The sequence below is a fragment of the Silurus aristotelis genome, assembly GCF_946808225.1.
Source record: "Silurus aristotelis genome assembly, chromosome: 1".
NCBI classification, from domain to species: domain Eukaryota; kingdom Metazoa; phylum Chordata; class Actinopteri; order Siluriformes; family Siluridae; genus Silurus; species Silurus aristotelis.
In genome coordinates, this window is record NC_139574.1 from 4,053,379 (window position 1) to 4,060,878 (window position 7,500).

The 7,500-nt window shown below is 41.4% G+C and overlaps 1 protein-coding gene across 8 annotated transcripts in view; it reads left to right on the forward strand.

Annotated features, from left to right (window-relative positions):
- Positions 1–6,166: 6,166 nt before the first annotated feature.
- ntng1a (netrin g1a) overlaps positions 6,167–7,500 on the forward strand; it is a 153,578-nt gene continuing 152,244 nt past the window's right edge. For all 8 annotated transcript variants that reach the window (XM_083546720.1, XM_083546721.1, XM_083546722.1 and 5 more), the window contains exon 1: positions 6,167–7,365. The gene's annotated coding sequence lies outside the window, so the exon portion shown is untranslated. The remainder of the gene's footprint in view (positions 7,366–7,500) is intronic.

The window sequence follows — 7,500 nt, forward strand, 5'->3', positions numbered from 1 at the left end:
TAGACAGTTTGATAGGATGGACAGACAGATAGAGAGGTAGATAGACAGTTTGATAGGATGGACAGACAGATAGAGAGGTAGATAGACAGTTTGATAGGATGGACAGACAGACAGACAGACAGACAGACAGACAGACAGACAGACAGACAGACAGACAGACAGATAGATAGATAGATAGATAGATAGATAGATAGATAGATAGATAGATAGATAGATAGATAGATAGATAGATAGATAGATAGATAGATAGGATGGTGAGACAGATAGAGAGGTAGATAGACAGTTTGATAGGATGGACAGACAGATAAAGAGGTAGATAGACAGTATTATAGGATGGACAGACAGATAAAGAGGTAGATAGACAGTATTATAGGATGGACAGACAGGTAGAGAGATAGACAGACAGTATTATAGGATGGACAGACAGGTAGAGAGATAGACAGACAGTATTATTGGATGGACAGACAGGTAGAGAGATAGAAAAACAGTATTATAGGATGGACAGACAGGTAGAGAGATAGACAGACAGTTTGATAGGATGGACAGACAGGTAGAGAGATAGACAGACAGTATTATAGGATGGACAGACAGGTAGAGAGATAGACAGACAGTATTATAGGATAGACAGACAGGTAGAGAGCTAGACAGACAGTATTATAGGATAGACAGACAGGTAGAGAGATAGACAGACAGGTAGAGAGATAGACAGACAGTATTATAGGATGGACAGACAGGTAGAGAGATAGACAGACAGTATTATAGGATGGACAGACAGGTAGAGAGATAGACAGACAGTATTATGGGATAGACAGACAGGTAGAGAGATAGACAGACAGGTAGAGAGATAGACAGACAGTATTATAGGATGGACAGACAGGTAGAGAGATAGACAGACAGTATTATAGGATGGACAGACAGGTAGAGAGATAGACAGACAGTTTAATAGGATGGACAGACAGGTGTAGAGAGATAGACAGACAGTATTATAGGATAGACAGACAGGTAGAGAGATAGACAGACAGGTGTAGAGATAGACAGACAGTATTATAGGATGGACAGACAGGTAGAGAGATAGACAGACAGTATTATAGGATGGACAGACAGGTAGAGAGATAGACAGACAGTTTGATAGGATGGACAGACAGGTAGAGAGATAGACAGACAGTATTATAGGATGGACAGACAGGTAGAGAGATAGACAGACAGTATTATAGGATAGACAGACAGGTAGAGAGATAGACAGACAGGTAGAGAGATAGACAGACAGTATTATAGGATGGACAGACAGGTAGTGAGATAGACAGACAGTATTATAGGATGGACAGACAGGTAGAGAGATAGACAGACAGTATTATAGGATGGACAGACAGGTAGAGAGATAGACAGACAGTATTATAGGATAGACAGACAGGTAGAGAGATAGACAGACAGTATTATAGGATAGACAGACAGTTAGAGAGATAGACAGACAGTTAGAGAGATAGACAGACAGTATTATAGGATGGACAGACAGGTAGAGAGATAGACAGACAGTATTATAGGATGGACAGACAGGTAGAGAGATAGACAGACAGTTTGATAGGATGGACAGACAGGTAGAGAGATAGACAGACAGTATTATAGGATAGACAGACAGGTAGAGAGATCGACAGACAGGTGTAGAGATAGACAGACAGTATTATAGGATGGACAGACAGGTAGAGAGATAGACAGACAGTATTATAGGATGGACAGACAGGTAGAGAGATGGACAGACAGTTTGATAGGATGGACAGACAGGTAGAGAGATAGACAGACAGTATTATAGGATGGACAGAGAGGTAGAGAGATAGACAGACAGTTTGATAGGATGGACAGACAGGTAGAGAGATAGACAGACAGTATTATAGGATGGACAGACAGGTAGAGAGATAGACAGACAGTATTATAGGATGGACAGACAGGTAGAGAGATAGACAGACAGTATTATAGGATGGACAGACAGGTAGAGAGATAGACAGACAGTATTATAGGATGGACAGACAGGTAGAGAGATAGACAGACAGTATTATAGGATGGACAGACAGGTAGAGAGATAGACAGACAGGTAGAGAGATAGACAGACAGTATTATAGGATGGACAGACAGGTAGAGAGATAGACAGACAGTATTATAGGATGGACAGACAGGTAGAGAGATAGACAGACAGTTTGATAGGATGGACAGACAGGTAGAGAGATAGACAGACAGTATTATAGGATGGACAGACAGGTAGAGAGATAGACAGACAGTATTATAGGATAGACAGACAGGTAGAGAGATAGACAGACAGTATTATAGGATAGACAGACAGGTAGAGAGATAGACAGACAGGTAGAGAGATAGACAGACAGTATTATAGGATGGACAGACAGGTAGAGAGATAGACAGACAGTATTATAGGATGGACAGACAGGTAGAGAGATAGACAGACAGTATTATAGGATAGACAGACAGGTAGAGAGATAGACAGACAGGTAGAGAGATAGACAGACAGTATTATAGGATAGACAGACAGGTAGAGAGATAGACAGACAGGTAGAGAGATAGACAGACAGTATTATAGGATGGACAGACAGGTAGAGAGATAGACAGACAGTATTATAGGATAGACAGACAGGTAGAGAGATAGACAGACAGTTTGATAGGATGGACAGACAGGTAGAGAGATAGACAGACAGTATTATAGGATAGACAGACAGGTAGAGAGATAGACAGACAGGTAGAGAGATAGACAGACAGTATTATAGGATAGACAGACAAGTAGAGAGATAGACAGACAGGTAGAGAGATAGACAGACAGTATTATAGGATGGACAGACAGGTAGAGAGATAGACAGACAGTATTATAGGATGGACAGACAGGTAGAGAGATAGACAGACAGTTTAATAGGATGGACAGACATGTAGAGAGATAGACAGACAGTATTATAGGATGGACAGACAGGTAGAGAGATAGACAGACAGTATTATAGGATAGACAGACAGGTAGAGAGATAGACAGACAGGTAGAGAGATAGACAGACAGTTTGATAGGATGGACAGACAGGTAGAGAGATAGACAGACAGTATTATAGGATAGACAGACAGGTAGAGAGATAGACAGACAGGTAGAGAGATAGACAGACAGTATTATAGGATAGACAGACAGGTAGAGAGATAGACAGACAGGTAGAGAGATAGACAGACAGTTTGATAGGATGGACAGACATGTAGAGAGATAGACAGACAGTATTATAGGATGGACAGACAGGTAGAGAGCTAGACAGACAGTATTATAGGATAGACAGACAGGTAGAGAGATAGACAGACAGGTAGAGAGATAGACAGACAGTTTGATAGGATGGACAGACAGGTAGAGAGATAGACAGACAGTATTATAGGATAGACAGACAGGTAGAGAGATAGACAGACAGGTAGAGAGATAGACAGACAGTATTATAGGATGGACAGACAGGTAGAGAGATAGACAGACAGTATTATAGGATGGACAGACAGGTAGAGAGATAGACAGACAGTATTATAGGATGGACAGACAGGTAGAGAGATAGACAGACAGTTTGATAGGATGGACAGACAGGTAGAGAGATAGACAGACAGTTTGATAGGATGGACAGACAGGTAGAGAGATAGACAGACAGTATTATAGGATAGACAGACAGGTAGAGAGATAGACAGACAGACTTATAAAAAGGGTACTGTTTATAGTCACTACACTGTTTATTATATTGTGGTAACAGGAAAATACACCCCATGGCTTTTTTTTTTTTGCTTGGACACCATTTGACCTGTAACCATAGCAACAGCCATATAATAGTAATCTATTGATTAGTACATCTGTAATGATTCCCACATTGATTGAAACAGTAACAGTCATAAATCAACTGTCATACAGTAAAAGAACAAAGATTTGTGGACACCTGAGCATAAGATGTGCTTCTTTCATGAATATCGTAATATAATAACTTCCAGTCTTCTGGGAAGATGTTCCACTAGATGTTGTGGAAATCTGTGCTTGTTCAGTTACAAGACTGTTAGTAAAGTCATGTACTGATAGAGGTGAGGAGGTGAGGAGACCTGGGGTGCAGTCAGCATTCACATTCATCTCACTAGGGTTGGAGCTCTATAGCAGGAGATCTTTCACTCAAACCCATCCTCGTGGAGCTGGTTTTGGGTTTGCATCGTCATGCTGGAACAGGTTTGGGTCTCCTGGTTCATGTGATCTTTCTCCGTATAAACTTATTTAGTGCAGATGGTTCTGGTGGTCCTGCAGTGTGGAGCTGAAGGGGTTAGAATCTGATTGCTGTAGTAATTTAAACACAGCCAATAAGAGGAGAGAGTGGATGTGCTCACACTGCAGCTCCTCTCACTGCTTTCAGATCAGAGTCTGAGCTTCTGTCAGTCCATACATAGATTACTGAACACACACACACACACACACATACACACACACACACACACACACACACACACACACACACACACACACACACACACACACACACAAAAAAAAAAACGACCCTGTCATTAACTGCCAGTACAATCAGAATAAAATAACACACACAAGGGCTTTTAAGAGAAGAAGCTCCAACATCCATCTGACCACTCTTCAGTCCAAACGGTTCCTCAGGGGTTCCTCTTTACATAGTTAACATTTCACCTTCTTCTTCTTCTTCTTCTTCTTCTCATTCTTCTCATTCTTCTTCTTCCTTCTTGTTCTTCTTATTATTATTCCTCCTCTTCTTTTTCTTCTTTTTATTCCTCCTCTTCTTGTTTTTGTTCTTGTTCTTTTTCTTCTTCCTCTTCTTCTTCTTCCTCTTCCTCTTCTTCTTATTATTATTTTTCTTCTTCTTCTTTTTCTTCTTCCTCCTTCTCTTCTTCTTCTTCTTATTGCTCTTCTTCTTCTTTTACTTCTTTCACTTCTTCTTCTTCTTCTTCTTATTATTATTATTATTATTCCTATTCTTCTTCTTCTTCTTTTTCTCCTTCTTCTTCTTATTCCTCTTCTTCTTCTTCTTCTTCTTATTATTCCTCTACTACTTCTTCTTCTTCCTCTTCTTCTCTTCTTCTTCTTCTCTTCTTTTTCTTCTTCTCCTTCTTCTTCTTCTTCTTCTTCTTCTTCTTCTTCATCTTCTTCTTTTTCTTCTTCTTCCTCTTCTTATTCTTTTTCTTCTTCTTTCTGTTACACAGTTTGTTTATTTTCACTTCACTTTTTTTTTCAGCAAAACAATTTTTGGTTGCACAAATGTATTTCATTAACATTAATTACATTTATATTTAATGTTATATATTTCATTATTTGTTTATACAACTGGGATGTTGTTTCAAGTATTTTGGTGTGTGTGTGTGTGTGTGTGTGTGTGTGTGTGTGTGTGTGTGTGTGTGTGTGTGTGTGTAAAACAATACAGTTTGTGTAGTGTGTAATACGGTGTGTCTAGTACAGTATGTGATGCAATGTGTAGTATTTAAAACAGTGTGTGTGTGTGTGTGTGTGTGTGTGTGTGTGTGTGTGTGTGTGTGTGTGTGTGTGTGTGTGTGTGTGTGTGTGTGTTATTAACTGTAGTGCAGAGTAATCAGTGTTGCAGTGATGATCAGTACCTATTACACACCATTAGCTAATTACACACACTGTCACTCTGCCATGCTGCACTGCTGCCACACTCGCTGCCACTCTGTGATGATGATACAATTGGTGCCCAATCCGTTGCCACAGTTGCTGCCATGAAGGTGCTGCAATCACTACCACTGAGCCATGCTGCCACACTCACTGCCATGATGCTTCTCTGCCATGCTGCCATGAATAGCTGTTTTCTTTTCAGTTACCAATTTTATATTATTATTATTATTATTATTATTATTATTATTATTATTCAGTATAAATTTGCAAAATCACACAATATAAGACTATGTAATCATACAAAGAGTCAATTCGTTCAGACATCGGAGTCGACTCCCACATCGGTGCGGATTATAAAAGGGATTATAAAAAAAAAAAAAGAATCGATTCGAAAGCGAATCGCTCGTAAGCGTAACGGGATGGGCAGGGTGTGTGTGTGTGTGTGTGTGTGTGTGTGCGTGCGCGCGCGCGCACGAACGGATGGATGTGGATGTGACGGAGGGAGCGGATTCAGATTCCCACATCCTCGGCACGAAGGCAGTGGAGTCTCTCTCCCTCTCTCTCCCTCTCTCTCTTTCTCTCTCTCTCCTGTGCTGACTCGCGTCTCATCGAGAAACAAACGACAAACACACACATAGAGCAAACACACTTATACACACGCACACGCGCACACACACACACACGCACACGCGCACACACACTCTATCGCGCGGTCCAGGAGTGCATTTCTGCAGTGCAGGACTCTCTCTCTTTCTCTCTCTCTCTATATATTTTTTTCTCTTTTCTCATTCTGGGACCGGGACTTCTTTCATTTTTGCTTTTTTTGTTTTTACAAAAAATAAATAAATATCTGATTTTCGGCTCCTTTTTGGATGTTCAGAGTGGAAATTGAAAGAAATTGACCGGAGGAACTGCGCAGCCACGAGCGTCTCAACTTTCACAGGGACGGGGTGATTTCTTTCTTTCTTTCTTTCTTTCTTTCTTTCTTTCTTTCTTTCTTTCTTTCTTTCTTTCTTTCTTTCTTTTTCTTTCTTTCTTTCATTCTTTCTTTCTTTTTTTTGGGGGAGGGGCAAAATAAATCAATAGAAATAAAATCCAGGGAGAATTGTTTTGGGGACTATTCCCTGCGCGCGGTGCGCATCAAGTCCACCTTCATCTGCTCTCCTGCTTCTTCATCTTCTTCTTCTTCTTCATCATCAAAAAAGCAAACTACAAGAACAGCAAAAAAAAAAAAAAAACCCAAGCAGAAAGAAAGATCAGATCGGCGACCAGATCATCAGACCATGTCCAGCTTGGATTGACGCGCAATCGGACGTTTTCTCATTTCTTCTTCTTTTTTTTTTTTATTAGTCAGCTTGTTCCTGGTCTCTCGGAAGGAGGAGGAGGAGGAGGAGAAGGTGTTGGTCATCAACTTTGAGGGTGATGCCTGCCCTGCGAGCGCGTGTGTGTGTGTGCGTGCGCGCGCGGGGGTTTTCGGACGGAGAGAGAGAGCGTGTGTGTGTGTTTGCGCGCGCATCCGTGCGTGCGTGCGTGCGTTTCCCCCCCCCTCGACCTCCTCGCGCTGAGCTTTAACAGAGCAGCGTGGGCTCCCTTCTTGCTTCCCTTCAACTTGTTGCACTCTTTCTCACCATCTTCATCATCGTCACCTTCAACATCAGCATCGTCGTGGTGGTGGTCGTGGTTTTACTGATGCGACCAACCAGAGGAGCTCCTGCAGGAACCGCAATAATGTGAGTATTGCACCTGTCCTGTATCCTGTTTCTTTCCTCTGTGTGTGTGTGTGTGTGTGTGTGCACGTACATGCGTGCGTACGAGTGTCCGTGGATTTATGGTCCATGCTTTGTCCCGGTGTGCACGCGCTATTT